The following is a 22,439-nucleotide window of genomic DNA, read 5'->3' as shown; positions in this document are numbered from 1 at the left end:
TTGATCTAATATGTCCTTTAAGTCTGCTGTTTCTTTGTTAATTTTCTTTCTTGAGGCTCTATCGAGTGAAGTTAGTGGGGTATTGAAATCCCCTACATTATAGTATTGCTGTTGATCTTACCATTTCAATCCATCAAAGTCTGCTTTATATATTTATGTGCTTCTATATTAGGTGTGTAGATATTTATAGGGGTTATACCTTCCTGTTGGATTGCTCCCTTTATCATTATGTAGTGACCTTCTTTATCTCTAACTATAGCCTTTGTTTTAAAGTCTATTTTGTCTGATATAAGTATTGCTACCCCAGCTTTTTTAAACTCTGCATCTGGTAACTTGGTTATATCTGATTCATTCAGGCCCTTTTCTGAGGATTTCTCTTGATTCATTTGTGTTGCATTTCTCTGCTTTCTCATTTTATCTGTGTAAAAGAAGGTTTTGGCCACTAGAGTCCACTAGGTGTGGCCTCTGTGTTCCCTAGGTGTGGTTTGTCTGCAGGCCTGCCACCCCTCTGCTGTTACTGCCTAGGGCATTTGGGTATGGGTGTTGCCAGTGCCTGCCCACTGGGACTGTTGCTGTGGTTTCTGCCTCTCCTTTATGGGAGTGGCTATGATCAGGTGCTCAGGTGTACAAGCCTCAGTGGCTTTGGCCTTTGCCCTGCCCCTGTGGATGGCATTATACTTAGCCCTGAGGGCAGGGGTGAGCACCTTTGCTCAGCTGCGGGTCTCCACCTGTTTCCGTGCTTTTGCCCTGCCCCTGCAGGAGGAGCCTGCTTGTGGGATGGTTGCAAGCATTGGCTCCAAAGGCCGGGTGGGACTTCACCAGTTTAGGACTTTTGGCTTCACCCCCATGGGAGGAATGGGCTCCCAAGTCAGGACACAAGCCTTGGTTCCGCGGGTGGGCAAGGCTGTGCTCCTGCGCCCTTGCTCAAGGGCAGGTCTCTGCCCCTTCTGGGGCTCCTGCCCTTCCCCCGCAGGCTGGATTGCAGGTGGTCTGTAGCTGGGCTTGACCACTTTTGCATGTCCCCTCCTCCCCAGCCAGGCAAGACTGTGCTCACACCTGAGCCTCTGTGTGGCTAGCCTGCTTCTTCACTTGCTGACAGAACTGTACTTCTGCGTCCTGCTACTGCTTGCCTTCGGGCGAGCCCTCAGATGTGTGGGTGGGTGTGCTACAGCTCAGACCCTAAAACTCACTACTGTAGTCCCAAAAGCTCCCTCCTTCTAAGTGACTCTGCTCTGAGTGCTGCAGGAGAGCTTGTTTGGCTGGTGTCCTGCTTCCCTTTGCTGGTATTGCTGTTTCCAGGGGAAATATTCACTTCAGATTTGGGGAGGGACTCGTCTCAGATGTTAGGGTGGCTGTCTCTCAAAATGTTTTTCCCTGTGCCTCTTAGATTACACTCTCTTCATGCTACTCTGGTCCTCTCCTCTCCCCCTGACCCCTGGAGCTCCGGATGAGTGGTTGTGAAAGAGGTTTTCTGCGCGGTCCCTTTAAGAAGAATCCTGGGTCTAAGAAACCAGTCTCTTTCTCACAAAGAGTATCCTGTCTTGTTTCCAGGTAATACTGTCCATACACCTCTTCTAGGATCTGGGGCTGCAGGCTGGGGCTTTGTTCCTGGGACTCATGACCCTCCCCTCTCTGTTAAACTCACTTCCCACCACATGAGTCTCTCCCGGCTGCTGTTCACTCTGGGGAGCTGGGCAGCCCTCTCTGCATTTCCGCTTTTCCTACCAGTCTCAGTGTGCCTTCTTCAGTGTTCCTTGGTTGAAGAGTCCTCTTAGTTTGTCCAAAGTTGGTTTTTCCAGATGATGGTTCTTAAAATTAGTTTGTAATCCACTTTGGTTCTGGGAGGTAGAAGTTGGTACGTCTGCCTACTCCAGTGCCATCTTGTCTCTCTCACTACATTATTTTAATGGTCAATTATGTTGTATGTCTATCACCCAAAGCCAAACCAATTTCCATCACCTTATATTTGTCCTTCTTTACACCCTTCCCCACACTTACATCTCCCAATCAGCACTTTTAAGAATAGTGTGAAGTATAAATTTTTTACCATCAGTTCTGTTATTTAGAGGGAAAGATGTCACTGGAGAAGATCCCACACCAATGGGGCTTCTCCTTCCTCAATTTTTGTCATACCTGCAAAGAAGAATTCAGGCAATAGATAGGTACAGTGTTCAAGCAAAGCAGATTGTGTATTAGAGAAATACATGTGGCAGAAAGTGTAATTGGGCAGTTTAGTCTGTCTGAGTGCCCTACATGTAGGGTTTTTTAAAAGTTATATAATGTTAACTGTAAGTTTCAAGGCTTCCCTTCCCTGATACTGGAATTGGCACACATGGTTTCAAGACTCCCCCTTGGTGTCATTGTGGTTTTTCTTGTAACTGTAGAGACATCTGGTTATCTTGTTTTGGCCAGTCTCAAGACTGCTGACTATTTTTATTTAGTGAGTGAAATAAACCCTTTATAATTCCTTCCCCTTTTCTGCCCTCATGCTGTCTATTTTGCCTAACATATCAGAAAAAACAATAATATTTATTTCTCACCACACACTTCCTTAAATACTTTGCATATGTTAACACATTATTCTTAACCCTAACTTTATGAGGTACACACTCCCAACTTTGCAATGAGAAAATGGAGACTCAGAGGAGTGAAGAAACTTAGTAAGGTCACAGAGCTAAAAGTATAAGGGACAAGAACCCAAACCCTAGTCATCTGATTTCTTATTTGAGTCCTTTAACCATTTATATATGTCACTTCTCCAGGGCCTATCTCTGTGGTACCTGAAATCTGAAGAAGGGCGCAGAATTCTGGAAGCAGAACTAAGTAGCTGTGTATTAAAACTGAGAACTTAACTGCTGCTTCTTTACAAAGTTTATCTCTGTTTCCCATGAGATGTCTTAGGTCCGAAACTAAAATTGGGAGGAACTGAACTAGAGGGAGCCCATCTAGTCCCACCCAGATTACAAATAATGGGCTATAAAGAATCTATAGTGGCACTGCCTCTCCCAATATTACCCAGGCATCTAGTAGAAGTAACTGGACTATTAAAAGGTGATGGAGTAAAATACAAGGGGTCCTCAGTTACAACACAGTTCCATCCCTATGATGGTAATGTAACCTGAATATTGGTGTAAATCAAAATACATCCTAGCCTATTACTAACCTATCCAAAAACAGTTGTAAAATCATAATCTAGAACAGAAAAATACAACTAAGTCACAGAAAAGGGAAGAGGACATAAATATTCTATATTGTAGTAACAGAAAAAATAACAGAAAATAAGTGAAAAAAGAAATTCCTTATTTTTACTCCTGTGGTTGGCTTGCACACTGGAAGGGGCATTGCAAGGTGGGAGAGAGTGGCCTACTGGGAGGAGGAAGCTGGAGAGGCAGGAGAACCTGCAGAAGGTGCTGGAGACACTGGGTCAAGTGAATCAGGATTGCCTAAGGAACATGCAGGAGATGCTGGAGATGATTCTACCTGTACTACAGGTGTTTCATCTCAAGAATCAGCTGGTGTGGAGGGTACAGGATCTGTTGCAGGCCTCTCTACCTTCTTAAAGAATTGTTCCAGGATAGTCTGGAAGGTTAATGACTTCTCTTCCAAAACCTGCCTATAGCATTGCAAGGCATCCATAACAGCTCTGAAGACCTTACTGAATCTGTCATCACTGGAGTCCTCAGCCTGAAACTTTGCCAACCCATCCTCTACCATAGAAAAACCTTCTTCCAAGCCCTTGGTAGTAAATCTCTTGAGTTATGGAATTTCTATCTCTTCCTCTTCAATCAGCTGCTTCTCCAGCTGAATGAGGTCCTCAGCAGACAGCTCCTCTCCATGTGATGCCAGTAGCTCTGTGACATCCATCATGATGGCTTTCCTCTCCTTCGAAGCACTACCACAGGGGTTGGGAAACTTTTTGGCTGAGAGAGCCATGAACGCCATATATTTTAAAATATAATTCAGTGAGAGCCATTCAACAACCCGTGTACATTATGCATTATCCATAAAAATTTGGTGTTGTCTTGGAGGACAGCTGTGATTGGCTCCAGCCACCCGCAACCATGAACGTGAGCTGTAGGAAATGAATGGATTCTAATACATGAGAATGTTTTATATTTTTAACGTTATTTTTTTTTATTAAAGATTTGTCTGTGAGCCATAGGTTCCCGTCCCCTGCACTACCATCTGAAGACTCCGACTTTCATTTAGGAGGCATGATAAGGGCCAAAAAGTCACCAAACAAAGCAACACAAATGGAACACTTGTGTTTTTTAACAATTCAAAATGGAGTAGGTAAGCGTACTGGGGGACATAAACTCCCTCACTCATACACTATGTTGCTGCATAATTTTCTGCCATACACAGCCAAACTAGTTCACCCACATAGATCATAGGTATGACACTAATGGCATAAGCCAAAAGACTCATATCTCAATTTCTTAAAGGTTTTATGAGAGTGAGCATCATAAACTCAAAACATTGCATGTGAAATTAAAACTCATGTCTTCTTATGGATGTCTAACTAAATGCTCTTCCCATCTTCACTGTGATAAATGACTAACAGGTGGATTTGGCAGAAGTAGAATGACTTGAATCCATGATCCTTGAGGGAATAAAGTGTAGAAAATGGTTTCTGAGACTGGGCAGTACACTCTCAAAAGATTTTTAAATTATGGCATACTCTATTTGTATAGCAAGGATCAGTTGTTTTCAAAGACTGTCAATATTTCTTTTATTGTAAGCAACAGTTAAAAAACTACCACCAGAAAAACAAACTCAAAACCTTAAATACATCTGAAAAAGGCCTAGATTTATTTAGATTTTTCAGACAGAACTATGCCTGGTCATCTGGTTTTCAATGGGGTTCGTGGTACTGTTGTTTCCCTTGCCTTTTTTCTTCACTTTTCATCTTTTTAAAAATTGTTGTTGATTTTGTTGTTCGTGTGTGTGTGTGTGTGTGTGTGTGTGTGTGTGAGGAGGGGGCGTTTTAGCAGTTCTACTGGCAAGAACGTGTTGTTCTTTCATAAACACATGGAAATTCTTATTTTCACTTTTTCTTTCCATGGAAGACTCTTTGGAAACATAGCATCTCATTTGGAATGGCAGTAAGTGGTGAAAATCTATTTTTAGCATTTGCCCATCACTTCTGCAAGGCCAATATAGTACTCTGGAAAGATGACACTAGCCATATCCTCCAAAAGCAGTCTATATTCCTTTACATAGTTCTGAGCTAACCAATCTCAGGTTTCTGTTACTCTTACAAGATGGAAAGGGTTAATGATTGGACTCTGTTTTTTTATGAGAATTTTTCCAATTCAGTTTCCAGGTGCCCAAAATTGACCCTTAACCAAAATACTGCAGTGGCTACTAGTCTTCCATAATCTATTCTCTCTCTTTACTCTAATTTGGATTATAAATTTAGCTAGAATTCTATCACTAATTTCACTAGAAACAAATGGAAAAATGTGAAATGATGCAGAATTTTGATCTCCGTGGTGCATAAATTAAAGCATGCCAATTGATTGGAATATTCTGACCTTTTCCCATTTAAAAAGTATATTAGGGGAAAATAGGTTTGGATGGCATTTTATGCTTAAAATATTCTGCATTAACAATTTAGGCAACTTCTTCAGTAAAGAGAATGGAAAATTGGCGTGGAACACCAACACATATATACTACAAACCATGGCAAAATATCCAAAGTCTCTTTTACATATTGCCTACATATGGACATGCAGTGTGTTATAGAGACAGTCTCATGAAATGCTCAACACTGGAGGAAGTGTGTGTTTTTTTAAGTGACAAGTAATAAGTCATTCTTTGCATATATTACGAAAAAGACCATTAGAAACTGGATACTGTTGTTCTTGTGTGTGTGAAAGTCTGCTGGATTTGTGTAGAACTGCAGTAAATATTCAGTGCATTTTTTAAGTTAAAAAGTCACTTCCAAATGAACAAACTAAACCACAGAATTTAAAAAAATTAATTGGAATATGTGAATTGTGTAGGCAATTGACCTTTTAAACTTAAAATCTTTTCTTTTGCATTGCATTTTTAGGCTTTTTAAATATATGTATTGTAGTGTGTGAGAGGTTTAATAAATATTTTTATATTTTCAAAAAAGTAGAGACTATTTGGTTCAGAAAAATATCTCTTAAACAGCAAAGTTAGACAATATCCTCTCTGAAATCAATTACTTGTAGATGCACATGTCTGGTTGTGTGTTTGTGTGTGTGTTTAATCTGTTTGAAACTTTGCTGGTATGTCCAATCTTTAGTAATATTTGCTTTGTTTTAATTACAGTCCACTTATGAGTCAGATATTTTCTGAACAAGACAGCCTTATTTTGTTTAATATTCAGTTGAAGACGTGATAAGGAATCTCTTTTTATAAACTAATTATCAGCTTTTGGTGTAGGATTACTTTTACCAGAGAATGTGACAGAGAAAAACAAATAGTTCTAATATCTTACTCATAATATGTTTATTTTTTTCATTTTTCCAGTGAAATCATAATGGTTTTCATTGATCTGCCTCACACAGAGGCATGTAGCCATTATTTCTAGTCTGGAAGAAGTCATTTGTTACACAACATTGATGAAGTTCAAAGTACAAAGGATATGTGGAGAGATGTGAATGCAGACACACTGGAAGTGCCTCCTTTTTTGTGCTTCAGAGGAGGCATGGTGATAGAAAAAAAAAACCTAAGTGTCCCTATTTCTGTAAACATTACAGCAAGACAAAAGGGTTCTCCTCCATGTTCATCGCAGCATTATTCACGGTGGCCAAGACATGGAAACAGCCAAAGTTTCCGTCAATAGAGAACTGGATATAGAAGACATGGTACATATATACAATGGGATACTATAAGAAATGATGACACATTGTTATTTACAACCATATGGACAGAGCTTGAGAATATTATATTAAGTAAAACAAGTAAATCAGAAAAGGCTAAGAACTATATAATTTCACACATAGGTGGAATATGTCACTGAGGCTCATGGACATGGACAAAAATAAAGTGGTTACCAGAGGGAGGGGGGTGGAGGGAAAAGGGGACTAAAGAGGGACATTATACTGTGATGGAAAATGATTTGATTTTGGGCGATGGGCACACAGTGCATTGAATCATTCAAATGCTATAGAGATGTATACCTGAAACTTATATGTCCTTATGGATCAATTTCACCCCATTAAATTTAATTTATAAATAAAAAAATATAAAAAAGAAAAGTGTTATCCTGATAAGTGGCACCAAATGTTTACAGAGTTGGAATGAAGGTGTAGATTAACTTTTAAAATTTGTGTTGTCCATAAATAGAATATCTTTTAACTTTCTAACATAGCATTAATAAATTAGAAAAATCAAATTAGTAAATTAAACCTTCTACTTATACAGTATTTTATTTTATTTTCCAATATGCTTTCACAATAATCAGTGATTTTGTATCAACCTTCTTAAATAAGTGATATAAGTATTATAAAATTCTTCTGAGACTGCTGTTTTGCAAAATAGGGTTCGGGAAGTACAGTAATCTACCTTGTAAGTAAAAATAGAAGTTGCTTTTATTTCCTTTAAAGTATTATGTTAAAGTTTTGAAAAAAATGTACCTGATGTGCTGAAAGCAAAGAATGAGGCCTCGAGGGCACTGTTCCCAATCTTTTTTTTTGCCATGGTTTTCTGAGAAATCATATGGGTCCCTTGGAGTAGAGCTCCAGAATGATTTGCCTTTGACAAGCTCTTAAGGTGATGTTGAGGTTGCTGGACCAGGCACACACTTGGAGAACCACTGGTCTAAATGTATCAAAGATCAATTCAAACAGATTGTAATAGTCACAAAATATAACTTAGCTCCAATCATTCATGAGAATATTTTTTAAAATTTATAGTTTTCTTTATCCTTATGATAAAACTTTAAATTGCTGATGTTCATACTTAATACTTGTAGAACTCTTAAGAGTTGGAGAAGACTGGTAAAAAAAAGGGAGAAAGAGGAAGAAAAACATCATAGAATGTTCATATTTTTATAGACTCTTGGTTTTTTTCAATTTATGTGTAATTTTTTTTAATTTATTCATTTTAGAGAAGAGAGGGAGAGACAGAGAGAGGAGAGACAGAGAGAGAGAAGGGGGAGGAGCTGGAAGCATCAACTCCCATATGTGCCTTGACCAGGCAAGCCCAGGGTTTCGAACCGGCGACCTCAGCATTTCCAGGTCGACGCTTTATCCACTGCGCCACCACGGGTCAGGCTATGTGTAATTTTTTAATTGAATTACTTGTATATTAATTCATTACTAAATTAGTGTTACAGACTCCATGTGTGGGTCCTCCACTATTTTTATTAAACAAAAAGTAACTTTATTATTTTTTTCATTTATTCCTTTTCTTTAGAGAGAGAGAGACAGAAACCTTAATTTCTAGTGGGGTAATATTAGGAGGTAGGACTTTTAAGGTGTAATTAGGTTTAGACAAAATAATGAGGGGGGAACTGACATGATGGAATTATTACAGGGGGTCCTCAGGTTACAACAGTCTTAACCTATGACATTTATGACGACATAAACTCTATGACGCTCACTACCATAAAACTTTAAAAAATTGAGATGTGAGTGTTTTGGCTTATGCCATTAGCATTGTACTTACAGACTGCGTGAGTGAACTAGTTTGGTTGTGCGCAGTGGAAGAATACACAGTAACGAGGCATGTTTGTGTTTTTATGTGCTAGATCAGTAGTAGTCAATCTGGTCCCTACCGCCCACTAGTGGGCATTCCAGTTTTCATGGTGGGCGGTAGCGGAGCAACCAAAGTATAAATAAAAAGATAGATTTAACTATAGTAAGTTGTTTCCTAAAGATTTATTCTGCCAAACTTAGCAAAAATCTGACATAAAGTACCTGGTAAGTAATTATTATTATATGCTTTAACTTGCTGTAACTCTGCTTTATAAATTTTATAAAGTTACTTCCCTACTTTATAAATCACCATTACTGTGGAACCGGTGGGCAGTTAGAAAATTTTACTACTAACAGTGATACAAAATTGGGCGGTAGGTATAAAAAGGTTGACTACTCCTGGTCTAGATTATGATTTTACAACTGTGTTAGGATAGGTGAGTGACTAAAGCTAGGGTGTGTTTCGACTTACACCAAAATTTGGTTACGTCACTGTCATAGGAATGAAGCTGTGTCATAACCTGCGGACCCCCTGTATCCTCATAAGAAAACAACCTAGGTACACAGATGTCAAATTATAATCATGTACTTCTAAAAATTTTATGTTACTTTAATACATTTAATTTAAAAACATGCTGAAAAAGGGGAATTAGAGCTCTTTTTTTCATGTAAGAATACAAAAAAGAGGTCTATCTACAAACCAGGAAGAGAGCTCTAAACATGCACGTATCAGTAAGCACCTTGATCTTGGACTTCTAGCTTCCAGAGCTTTGATAAATAAATGCCTTTTATTTAGGCCATCCAGTCTATGATGTTTTGTAGCATTGCAAGCCAACTAAGACAAGTAGTGCAGGAGTTAATATAAGCCAAGTGCTAAGAAAAGTACTTAGTCCATAGCAAACACTTTGTGTTCATTGTTGTTATGAAAGTTTCCACACAACATGGCAGATTATTAAATAAATCCTTCAACTTCTTGGCCTCAGCCAAATCCTCGCCCTCACAAATAGTGTTAATAATTTGAAGCATATCCTTCTAGAATGTTGTACATCTGTACACATAGATAAATGCATTTTTGTTTTTGTATAGTTTGGTTATTTAAAATAGACATATTATTTTTGCTGCTCGAAGTTCTCAGTCAAATATCATGACAACTTGGCCATGACTGCTCATACAAATCTACAGAAATCTTAATTCTATAGACATGCTCTAATCTTTCTTTATTTTGAGGTAATTTTTATTAAGTTTATTTTATTTGTATTATATAGAAACAATGTATATATATAGTCCAAAGTATAAAGGGAGTCAAATATATGGTGATAGAAGATGATTTGACTTAGGGTACACAATGCAATATATAGATTATTTTCTTGAAAAAATATAAACTTATTAACCATTATCATCCCCAATAAATCTAATTAAAAAGAAAAGAAAATTTTAAAAATAACTAAAAGTGAGGGCTCTTATAAAATGAAAACAGTCCCATTCTCTCTGACCTCCTTCCCAACAATTAATTGCTCCAGCTTTTCTTTCTTCTCTGTGGAGGAAACCAGAATTTAAGATCATTTTTCTTTTTGTTTTTCTTTTTAAAATCTCTTGGTGATTATCCTTTAACTTTAGGTGTTATACCTTTATTTCATGCTTTTGTGAAATTTTTATTTTAATTTTTTGATAATTTAATAATTTCTTCCAAAAGGCAAGATAATTTAAAGACTTCCCAATTCTACGGAAGAAAAGCTAATTCCAAACAAAATAAGCTATGTGTTGACATTTCAAATGAGATGAAATCCATTTTTGAAAGGTACTTTTCTAACATAGCAAAAAAACAAATCAATCCTATTTTTAGCCACCCAAGCAGTTAAAAGTAAGGATAAGCTTTGAATCATACATTAAATATTGTTTATATACTTTTTAGATGGGCTTATGTGTGAGGTTTGTTTGAATGAGAGAAAAAAGAATCAAGGTTTTTTTTTTTAAAAAAAAAAACCCTCAATATAAGCACTATTCTCAGCTTCTGTTTGACTTCCAGAACCCAGATAATCATTACACTGTGGCAGAATAAAAGTGCTATCAATCTCAACTCTATTTCAAGTTTAAACTTTCAGCCAAACATGGCAAATCATAAGGGCAATTGCTTTTTAAGCCTTAAACCTTATCTGGTTGAAATGAAAAGGTGGTGGTATGAGTCTTTAATTTTGTTCTATATACACCAGGAAGAAAATAGAAATCTTTCATCTCAAATGATTCTGACATTTTGACAATGTATAAAGTGAAGACCTTCAAATGCGTGATTGGAGTTGCTCCCAGTAAAACAAGGGTTTGCACATGTTAAAATTACTGTGAAATTAGAAAATCTCTTGGTCACTCAGAGTTTCATTGTATTGTGATGATGGGAACAAAGCTTCCCGCAGTGCTTAGAGAATTTAGGCCACTGAGTTCCTCTTAATGTCTAGATCTTTCTTTTCTCACTCAAACCTTGGTGGAACCTTTTTAGTCATTCCAGTTTTATTATTATTATTATTATTGGATCTGCCTGATGGAAAAGTTTCACATCCTGAGAATGTCTAGTCTTGGGAGAGCTAGAAAGGAGAGAAGAGTAAATCACAACAGGATACTACCAGTTTCTTGGATGAAGGAAGAGTCTTAGACTTAAAAACAGTAACAACAGCAATAGCAATTCAATATGGCATAATGCAATGGTTTAAAATCAGTATTTACATACTGGTTTTAAATAAAGTTTTGTCATTATGTTTATTTTCACCCCAATAATATATATGTTGTTAGATAGAGCTATGTTTTTGTCTTAGTTTAATTTATTCCCATAGTTTCTTCCTATAATTTAATCTAATTATTAAGAATTACATGTCAGAAAAAAAATATATATCCTGGTCTTGGGAATAGGTGGTTAACAGAGGCTACTGATGCCAATTCAGTGGAGGGCTGACCATTGTCTAGAATCCCCATAGGAACTGATTCTAGAAGAGTGTGCATCTTTAATTAATGTGTCATTAATTAGGTTATATGACAATTTTCTTTAAATAGTGAAAAACTAGTAGCAATGCAAATGTTTCTTCTTCATGCAATGCAAATTATTTTTGTCTCATAGACTATTTCTGTAAGTCAAATTCTTATTTGAACCTCTTTTACTATCTTATAAGTTTCCTCATTAATTAATGCACTGAATAAAATCTTTGCTATGTGTTCACTGTATGTAAGTTGTATTTTTTAAAAAAACATGTATACTTTAACAGTGGTCATTCATGGAAGCTCTGTATCTCTTGATGGTTAGAAGTTACTTCATAAGCAGTCGGTTTCATGACATGTCATTCCTACAGAGTGGTACGTCCCACTTACAGATGAGAATGGCTTGCCTTTCAAGGGCAGAGTGGTCTCACTGAAATTACATTTGGAAGCAAAGTAAATCTTAAAGTTTCTAGAGAAAATGCCAAATGGGAACAAAGTGCCTTCTTAATATACAGTTAAACTTCTATATCATCTCTTGTCTGTCTCTGCCACTGGGGTAAGATCTCTGCCTCATCTTTCACTGCAGGGGCCCTTGTACCTGACACCATAAAGGTATGGAAGTCTCAGTAAATAGCCATTGCCCTGAACTTGGAGCAACAGGCTGTGCTGCTAGGACATCCAGTCCCCAAGACCCATCTCACACCTGACAGTACTGCGTGCTGCATGCCACAGCTGACGTGTATGGTACATACAACCAGGTCAAGTTCCTAAAGCTGACAAACTCCTCTCCCGAAGGCTGGAGGAACGTTCTTTTTTCTACTGGTGCAATTGTTTTCCCACCTTCTTTGTCCCCTCCATTGGCCTGGAGGACTTTCTAGCACACACAGAAGCCCTTACCAAATCCACCCAGTGAGCCTTAAATGTCAGCCTATGCGTACCAACCACCGAAATACCTCTAATGAGAGCAGCTGTCCTCACATAATATTAGTATTAGATTCATGTTAGGCGCTTAGTAAACTCAAGTTGAATAAAGGTTGTTGTCCTTTGTCCCATCAATTCATTGAGACACTGGAGGACCCCTGAGACTGAAAGACCAGAATCTGAGAACCCTTCCAGGAGTCTATAGTTGAATGAACCTGCTCAGGCTTCAGAGCAGACAAGTGAGTTGCTCATCAGCACTGTTGCCAATTTGAGTTTCCACATTGTAAGCAACGATGTCTATAAACAACTAAATTCTTAGAAAAGCCGGAGGAAGAGGGACAGGATATCAATGTAGCAGTAGAGAAAGTAGGACACAGAGGTGCTGAGCGAGGATGAAAACACCAAAGACTTGATAGGATACTTGAACTCTGCTACACGAGTGATGGGTAGTAGCAGATGTGCACAGAGCCTCACAGAATGAGAAAGACAAAGTCATGTTCCAGCCATTGGAACATTTGTTCTGCATGGGGGTTAGGGGGCTGCCCTTCTGAAAGTCTTGGGTTACTATTCACCAATAGACTTAAGTGGCATAAAAACAAGATGCCACACAGAAGTGAAGGCTGTGAGACAGTCTGAAGCAGTTTCACATTCTGGTTCCTGGGCCTCTTTTTCCTTCTTTGCATTTGAAATGTTTTCCTTTCAGCCAAGAGATGAAAAAAGAATAGCAGGCAAGCTTCCAATTTTCTCTACACAATGTAGGATACCCCCATGACTATTAATTACAATATACTTTATTTCTTTTTCAAGAGAAGTGTTGGATTAGAAAACGTCCAGGCTCATTAACCAAAGACAGAATCCTGGCTACCATTCGGACCTCACAGGATATTTTTGGAAAATAAATCCTGGAATGGTGAATGGAAAAAGGACAACCTAGGAGCAAGGCTCGCCATTGGAAAGCAATCCACAAGCACGTTTGATTCTGCAATCCCATCAGCCAGCCTGTAAACTTGGAAAAATAGATTTTCTTTTCTTTCTTATTTTGCGTCAATCATTTGTAAGACATCAGCAATTAATTACTCTTTTTAATTTTCCAATTTCTCTGAAATTATGAAAAGAGAACTGAATAAAAGAAGCAAAGCCTTGCTCTCTGGCAGAGGATAAAACATAACTTGGAAAAACATAAGATTTTTTGAAAATGCCAACATTAAAACAATGCCTAGACTAGACCCGAGACATAGTCACTCACAGATAAACAAGTTCATAGATGTGGCTGCACTACCATTCATCATTTCCTTGGGTTGTGCTTAGAAAGTGATGATAAACATAAAATCATGTTAGCTTTGCAACAAAATAGGATTTCTTAGAAATAAGTTAAAAATAAAGTTGTTGCATGTTTTGGCACTGCAGTTGGCCTAGACGATACCCCTTATTCCACATTTCAATATATTTGTCACGGATTACCTACTGAGTCTATTGTTACTTCATTGAAGTAAGTTTTTAGGCCTGTGATCCCTCCAACCACTATAAAATATCTTATGCATCAATGTGGATTTCAAAGGCATCAATTGGATTTGAACAGAAATGTAAAGTTTTGAAAACATCACCATCCTGATTACAATTGCTTTCTTTTTTTTTTAATTTATTTATTTATTTTTTTACAGAGACAGAGAGAGAGTCAGAGAGAGGGATAGACAGGGACAGACAGACAGGAATGGAGAGATAAAAAGCATCAATCATTAGTCCCTCGTTGCGCATTGCGACTGCTTAGTTGTTCATTGATTGCTTTCTCATATGTGCCTTGACCGCGGGCCTTCAGCAGACCAAGTAACCCCTTGCTGGAGCCAGTACCTTGGGCTCAAACTGGCGAGCTTTTGCCCAAACCAGGTGAGCCCATGCTCAAGCCGGCGACCTCGGGGACTCGAACCTGGGTCCCTCCGCATCCCAGTCCAACGCTCTATCCACTGCACCACCGCCTGGTCAGGCACAATTGCTTTCTTTAAAAAGTTAAGAATGTACCAGTACAAAAGGAATAGCCATGAAATAACTCTAAGAACGTTCTAGTCACTTTTTTGGATCCCACTTAAGATGTTTCTTCTTTGAGATGCTGGCTATAAGGTGTATTATTTGGTCATGTAATTAATCTGTCCACTTATCTTATATACACTTTAATCAACAGGGAGGCTCAGAGTCAGTGACCTCTTCACCTGCTCTTAAAATAACTTCTTTATATTACTTTTAGAGCGAGGAGCAGTAAGAATCATATAATGGGAAGATGAGGTGTTGGGGGGTCAGACACACTCAGAGTCTAGTTCTCTCTTTTAACAACTATGTATCTGATCTAGAGTATGTTCATCCATGAAATTTAGATATTAAGACTGACCCTGGCTGTGATGTTTCAAGGGTGTTAAGTAGTGTGTGTAGGTCTTTCAGAAATCTTAGCTACTATTAAACAGCATCTCATTGGTGTTCTCACACAGTTGACCAATGAGGTAGAAACTATGGCCCCATATGACTCTACCATGATTATGCCTCTGCTAGAGCCTTCCATACAAAATGATACAGGGGCTCATCAAATACTTTTTTCTTACAGATTTATAGATATAGCCTTCTACACAGTGGCCCCTTCTATGGCTGTTAGAAAAAAGGTCAGTTTCATTTTATTAAAATACTAAAAATAATGTAATCTAGAAACAATTTCTGATGTCCTCATTCTATCATTCTCCAAGAAAGACACAAACTGTTACTAAACTGGTAGTATTGTTAACCAGTCATGAGGGTAGAGATAACCCAACAGTCTTCAGAAGATGGTTTTTAAACAATGCAATTACTTGTATTATTTTCTAAATGAAATAAAAGTTCTGCGTTATTCTAGCAAAAAAAATTTTAGATAGAAATAGTCAACCTATTTGTTAAATGGATAGTTCACATAAGCTTAGTGAAAAATTATGTCATGTTCCTGAATTTTCATGTAGGGAGTGAGGCAAAAATTTATTTATATCTAAACCCTACAATACACACGAGCAAACTTTTGCAAAGATCTGCATTCATCTAAAGTAATACAGTTTAATGCATCTTGTAGCCTATTTTGCATGATTATTAAAAAATAAAAATATTGACATTTTCCCAGCAATGGTACATATTTCTAGAATTATGACAAATCTCAATTTATTTTTTCTTTATTTGATAATAAAAAATTAATTTGTATTAGATGTTGCCCACATCAAAAGTAGTCTTTTAATGCTTCAGATAAAAATGAACTATTGCACATATTTGCCTCCCTAACTTGTGTTGCTCTGATCTTTTCATAGACATGTATGTTGCTATTGTAAAGCAATTAATTTATATGTAATATATAGTTACTGAGAATTCTTAGAATTGACATAGCTTTTCAAAATGCCCAAACTAAGATTTTAGCACTAGAGATTAGAAGCGGAATAATCATTGGGAGAGGTCTATAAAATTTTTATGTAAAATTCTTTCTGTCATAAACAGAAGAGGTGAGTTATTTCACTAAATAAAGGAAAAGTTTCTCTGAAACTTTGAAGTTGCCCCAAAAATTCAAAAAACCAAAAAATTAAAAATCTCTATAAATTGGTTGACCTTGTCACTTTTCTGAACATGTACGTTTTATATGAAGAGTAATCTGAAAGCCTGAAGCACACACTCTACTTAACTTTCTTTCAAAAGATGGTAGTATAATAGATAAGTGAAAAACATACATAAAAGCAAGTGCATGAAGAAGAAGAGTGAATTCTCTACAGCATAAAATTATTTAAACATGACTTTTAGATTTTATGAATTTATGCATGGCACAAGTGGGAAATGTTTCCATTTGGAATATGCTTTCTGGTTCTCAGTGAAGGTTCCTGTTCCTTGTGGGAGTCTCCACTTCTATTCAGGTTTACATGTTCTCTCTTATTAGGTGGCATTGTGCTGTGTATTATGACTAACACTCTTACTGTGTGGACCAAGTTGAGAGGACAAAAATCCTAACTTCCACTTAGAACCTGGTTCTCTCTGTTGTCTTGGATTTAGCATTAAGGCTCTTTGGCTTAACTCTCCTACTTTAAAACGGAAATAAATTATGTATGCATAAGATGAAAAGACTATTCAAAGGAAAAATGATACTCTAATTCAAAAGACCAGGACCGTCACCAAGAATGCAGTTCCTTGTTATTTCAAAAAGTTTCTTTTCCTTTGTCCATTACATTTGTCCTTCCTAATGTTAGGCTATGGTTCTCATTTTTTCCTATGGCTGTTACTGTTTTATGATAGAAGATGTTTTCTGCCTTTAAATTCTGTACTAGTCTTCTCTTTCTATGAGACACAAATTGCAACCATTCTCCTTGAGTGCTTAGGACATTTTTTAGAGTCCTTTGCAGACACAAACACTTAGTCTCAGATTCTTTATATAGACTGCACTCCTCGATAATGCATTTTGAGCAGGTGAATGGAAGCACTCCTAGATATGATATGGAAGGCAAAAAGGAAATTCACCAGGGATGGAAAAAAATAAACCAGCGGAGACGAGATAAATGTATACAATAAATACAATATTGTACCCCAGAGGATGACAGAGGCACTTTACCTGATGGCTACAGAATACAGTCAAGCCACAAAAATAATACGATAAAACAGTGTCCTCTTCCTGGTAGCCACCCATCCAAATGTTGTTATAAACCTAGCAGCAGCATCAGAACAGATAGACAGACATTTCCACGATGCATGACCACCAACAAGGTCAGAGAGATATGGATTTAATTGTCATTTCCTGGTTTATCTTTTAGAAGTACTTCATATAGGAATGTGATTGTGAATAAAGTAGAAACTTTATAATTCCTCTTCCTACAGCTCCTTTTCCACCCCTATCCTCAGGTGTCCAATCATCTCACTTCTATCTCTATATTTTTGTTTCATTTTCTTAAAATTTTCCATATATGGGATCATATAGTTGTCCTCTTTCTTGTCTTTCTGCTTTCAATAAGTACATTTGTTTTGAGATTCACCCATGCAGTGGTATTTATTAATAGCTCATTATTTTACATTACCAAGTAGTATTCCAGTGTGTGTGTGTGTGTGTGTGTGTGTGTGTGTGTGTGTGTTTCACAATTTTTAAATCTATTTACCTATTGATGTACAAGTGCATTTTGGCCAGTTTTAAGTCATTACATGTAAAGATGCGTAAACCCACTGTAAATACTCTGTGCATGTTTTTGTATGAATATATGCTTTCCCTTGGGTCAATGACAGGGACTAGAATGGCTGAGTTATGTTCTATTTTTATTTATATAGATTTACTTAACTGTCAAAGGGTTCTTCCAAAGTGGATGTATCTATTTATATTTCCACCAGCTGTGTATGAGAGTTTCAGTTATTCCACATCCTTGTCAAAACTTTTGAGAATCAGTCTTTGAATTTTAGCAATTCTATGAGGTATGGAGTCATATTCAATTGCATTTTTAAATTTTATTTTTCAAGTGATTAATAACGTTGAACAAACTTTCATGTTCTTATTTGCTATCTGTATATCATATTTAGTAAAGTGTTTGTTAAATACATTCTTCATTTTTAAAAATCAAGTGTTTGCTTTCTTAAATTTGTGTGTTAAATATTCTTCATATAGTATGAATACAAATTCTTAATCAGATATACAGAAGCGGGCAAAAGTTGCTTTACAGTTGTGAGCACACAAACCATGGAGTTTATTCATTATTATTTTATTTATTAAATATTATATTATTTATTATTATTCTTAACCTACATTTGCCCAACCCTGTATGGTTTGCAAGTATCTTCTGCTAATCTATGGTTACTTTATTTCCTTAACAATGTCTTATGAAGCACATATATTTTAATTTTGATAAAGTATCATTTATAAATAGTTTTATTTTATGGTTCATGCTTTTGTGTTGAGCCTATGGAATTTTTATACAGCCAAAGGTAAGACATATTCTCTCCTAGGTATTCTTTAAGAAATGTTATAGTTTACATTTTATATGTAGATCTATGTTCCATTTTATGTTAATTTTTGTATATAGAGTATGCATGAAACAAAGTTTCATTTTCTCCAATATTGGCATCCAGTTATTCCAGCACATTTATAGGGATTTTAAATAGCCCTCTCTCAATAATTTCTAAAACAAGTGGAAGGAATATTAATAAACATATAGAGAACATGTGGATGATATATTTGAAATGAAAATAAAATAGTGTGAGGTGATAGAGAATTGTTCTGGGACTTTTTTGGTTTTGTTTTGTTTTTTGAACATTTTAGAAGTGAAAAACAGAATAGATTAGAAAATTTTATTCTTTGTTTCCTTTCCAACAACTCTAGGCCCAGTGGAAATCTCTTTTCCTCCCTGGTGAAACGCCTAGGAAATTATTCTCTCTTATTTTCCTCTGTGTCCAATGGACTATTATCAGCAAGGTAATGCTTGCAGATTCTTGGAAGCAATCAAATGTAATGTTTCACTATGAAACTTACTTCTGGTGAGAGATTTCCACTAGATGTTGACTATATTTTATCAATGCATTCAGAATATTTGAGAACAATGTGAAATTTATCTCCCAATTAATATAAATACAATGTCAATATTTATTCAGAAAGAATGTAATGAATTATTACATTTACCTGGGAGCATAAGCTGTCTCAGGGAAATTCAGAGTTCTGGGTTATTTATGATCATGCAAGATATCAATTATGATATTAGGAAATTTCTTTTGAAAGAATATCACCAGTAATTATGTTAATGTTACATATGTCAGGAGCTGTAATTTTTGTGTTTCAAATACTTAATCTAGAAAGCAGTGAAGTTAAAATTGAAGATAGTAAGCAAGGAAGAACTGTAGAAAATAAGGCTATTATCTAGACCTAAGATTCTTTAACCACATTCAGCCTAAGAGTTATTTTATTTCCCCAGTTTGAAAATCACATGCTGTTAATGTTACAGAAAACTATAGATTGATATCCACTACCTTATCTTTGTTGACAGATAAAACTGAAGCCAGAGTTACCACACACACATACATACACAAGCTTAAAGAAATACATTAGAACATAAGCACTTTGAAGAGATAAATTCCTGAGTTGTATCTTGTTCCTTATGTAGGAAATGCTTGCACACATCCACTTTGAAAACACTAAAAATTTACACTAGAATCCATGTTGGATGTGCTTCCCTATCCAATTAATACTTGTTCCATATCTTGTTACCATGAAAGCTTCATGGCTAGTTCACAAGGTGTACCCTTGGGACATGCTGATTTTAAAAGATTATTGTTAGCTCCTGTGAAATACAACCCACTCTCTATGTCCCCACTGATGTTGCCTTCTAACTTAGTTAAAATAGGCCTTGAATTTGCCTAATCAGCTAACATCAAAGGGCTTTACTGTCCTTTTACCATTCATAACTGACTGTAATAAAAAGCACACTCTAACAGATTCATTTCTTAAAAACACTAAAAGTGAATGATCTTCTCCAAACACAGCAACCATTTAAATACAGTATTATTTGTTTTCGTGTACTGGCTTAAACATGTTATGATCAGGAATGATATACTCCATAAGAAAATACTTCTAGAAATAATTAAATGTAGAGAAATTATTTCTTTCCAAGCAGAATGTCAATGAGTAAGAGTAAATGTATTTGCTTCAAAAAGATTGAAATATTCTGCTCACAAAAATTAGGGGATATTTTATCACTTTTTATTTATTTTGAAATATCCCCTAATTTTTGTGAGCAATATAGAACATTAATAATTAAAGGAACTAGATCTAAGGAAAGAGGTTCTTTGTCAAATGAGATTGCACACATAGTGTTCTGACTCACTTTGGAGAGACCTAGGCTCGTATCCTTGCCTGCTCACACATCCGACTCCCTCCTCTGGATTGCCTTTGTCTGAAGAGATTTTATCTCTCTTCTCTAAGAACAGCCCATGTCCAGTGACTTGTCTATGCATCAGGTCCGGCTCTCCTTCCTTGACTTGGGGCATCTTTGAAGAATCCTTAAAAGCAGAGTGAACCCTTCCAAAGTTGCCCATTGGATTGGCTGAAGCCCTTATAGCCCCTGCATCTCCATTTAAGCTCTCCCTTTAGTCCTGCTCCCATTCATCCTGACAGATAGTGGTGTCCACAGCTCTCTCCACTGTAAATCTTTTTTACACAGATCTGAATTGAGGAGCGTGTTTGTTGGGAAGCCTGGCCTATAATTTGGCCATGTTTCATTGGCTTGTGTCAATACTACAAGGGTATCAACACCAGAAGATAACACCGTTGGGGAAGATCATGGTTAACTATGCACTGATTTTATGTTTTGGAATTCAAGGGCAAGCTCTGTATATCTAGGTCCTCTCAGATTTAATTTCTTCAAACAGGAAACTTCAGCCCTTTGGGCAGGGGAGGGTAGAAGAGGACAAGTGTGAGAGGCAGCCATCTGATTCTGCAGGCTCTACTATTCCAACTCTTTGTAGGAGTTCAATCACTTTCAAAACATATTCAGAACTACCCCTCACCCCACCGTCAGATAGCACCTGTCATATCAGGGCCTAACACTTAGGAGTTTTTATGTTCGGTTGTGACATTTTTTCAAAATCTCATCATACTCTGAGGTTACAAATTCTTACTAGCTGCTGAGTCAGTTCCTCTCCTGTGTCTTGTTTTTTCTGAATTGCATTTGACTCCTCTCCAATACATTTTGTCTCTGTGGCTTATCCCTTCTTTTTATGCTGTTTTATTATTATTTTAAGGAGGTATGGGGAGGGAGAAAAAACAAAGGTGTATCTGAGTCACCTGCCATATTTATTTAACTGGTCCTTTCTCCTTGAAATATTAAATATCACCTTTTGTCATGTTATTCCTGCTGTCTCTGTACCCTTATTATCCCATGGAAGGACAAGACCAGGACAGTTTCTGTATTGCCCTACATCACAGGAAGTATCTTTTAAGATTTCTTGACTTATCAAATATAGAAAAAAATAAAAGACAAGGCTTAACTAATAAGTATAGTTAGAGGCAATAATTCTTAAGGCAGGGAAAAACCCATATTCAAAACAGGTATTATCCTCAGGAATCTGATGGAAAGCCTCAAATCTTGCAATGCCCATGTCCCTCTCAGAAAACTCTCCTTTTATCCAGAGAGGTAGTCTTGCCTCCTGGCCTCCTATAGCCCACTGATTAATTAGTACATCTGAGAAAGTACCTTGGTGTGTTTCAAAAAGAAGGCTGTCCAATCATGATAAACATAATACATGGGACAGCACAGTGTGGAGCTGTGGCAATCTGAGTCCCATTTTTTTCTAAGCCTGTCACCTCGTTTAAGAGGAATAGCAGGATCCCATTACTCTTCACTGCATCTCAGCGTCTCAGCTCCAAATCACCAATGACCAATGCCTAGCTCACACTCACACAACTTCCTTACAAATAGCAATCCAGTGACAGAAAGAGAAGGTGGTGCAGACCTAGCTCTGATAAGTATAACCAACATGAAGCTGAAGTTCTAGAAAGTTTGTGTCAAGTATCCTGAACACCTATCTGAAATCAACGGGCAGGTCCTAGATTTGTGTAACTAAAACCTTATACAGCTGATTTTTCCACAAGGAAGAAGTAAGATACTCCCAGATGAATTCAAATTCCATTTCTTGGGGTGGAAATATTATTTAAAGTTTGATATGGCAGTATTTTCTAGTTTCTAGCACCAATATTTCTTTAATATATTGGACCCATTTTCATTCTTTGTCTTAAGAGGCATTCTAATAGATGAAACATATGGACGAATACATACGTTTGTGTGTGCTCAAAGTTTTGAACAATTATTTAAAAATAGTTTTAAATTATTACTGGTGATTATTTGTTTCACAACAATTACCCACACATTTCAGATGAAG

Source organism: Saccopteryx bilineata, chromosome 6, assembly GCF_036850765.1.
Source record: "Saccopteryx bilineata isolate mSacBil1 chromosome 6, mSacBil1_pri_phased_curated, whole genome shotgun sequence".
Classification (NCBI taxonomy): Eukaryota; Metazoa; Chordata; class Mammalia; order Chiroptera; family Emballonuridae; genus Saccopteryx; species Saccopteryx bilineata.
This window is presented reverse-complemented; position numbering follows the sequence as displayed.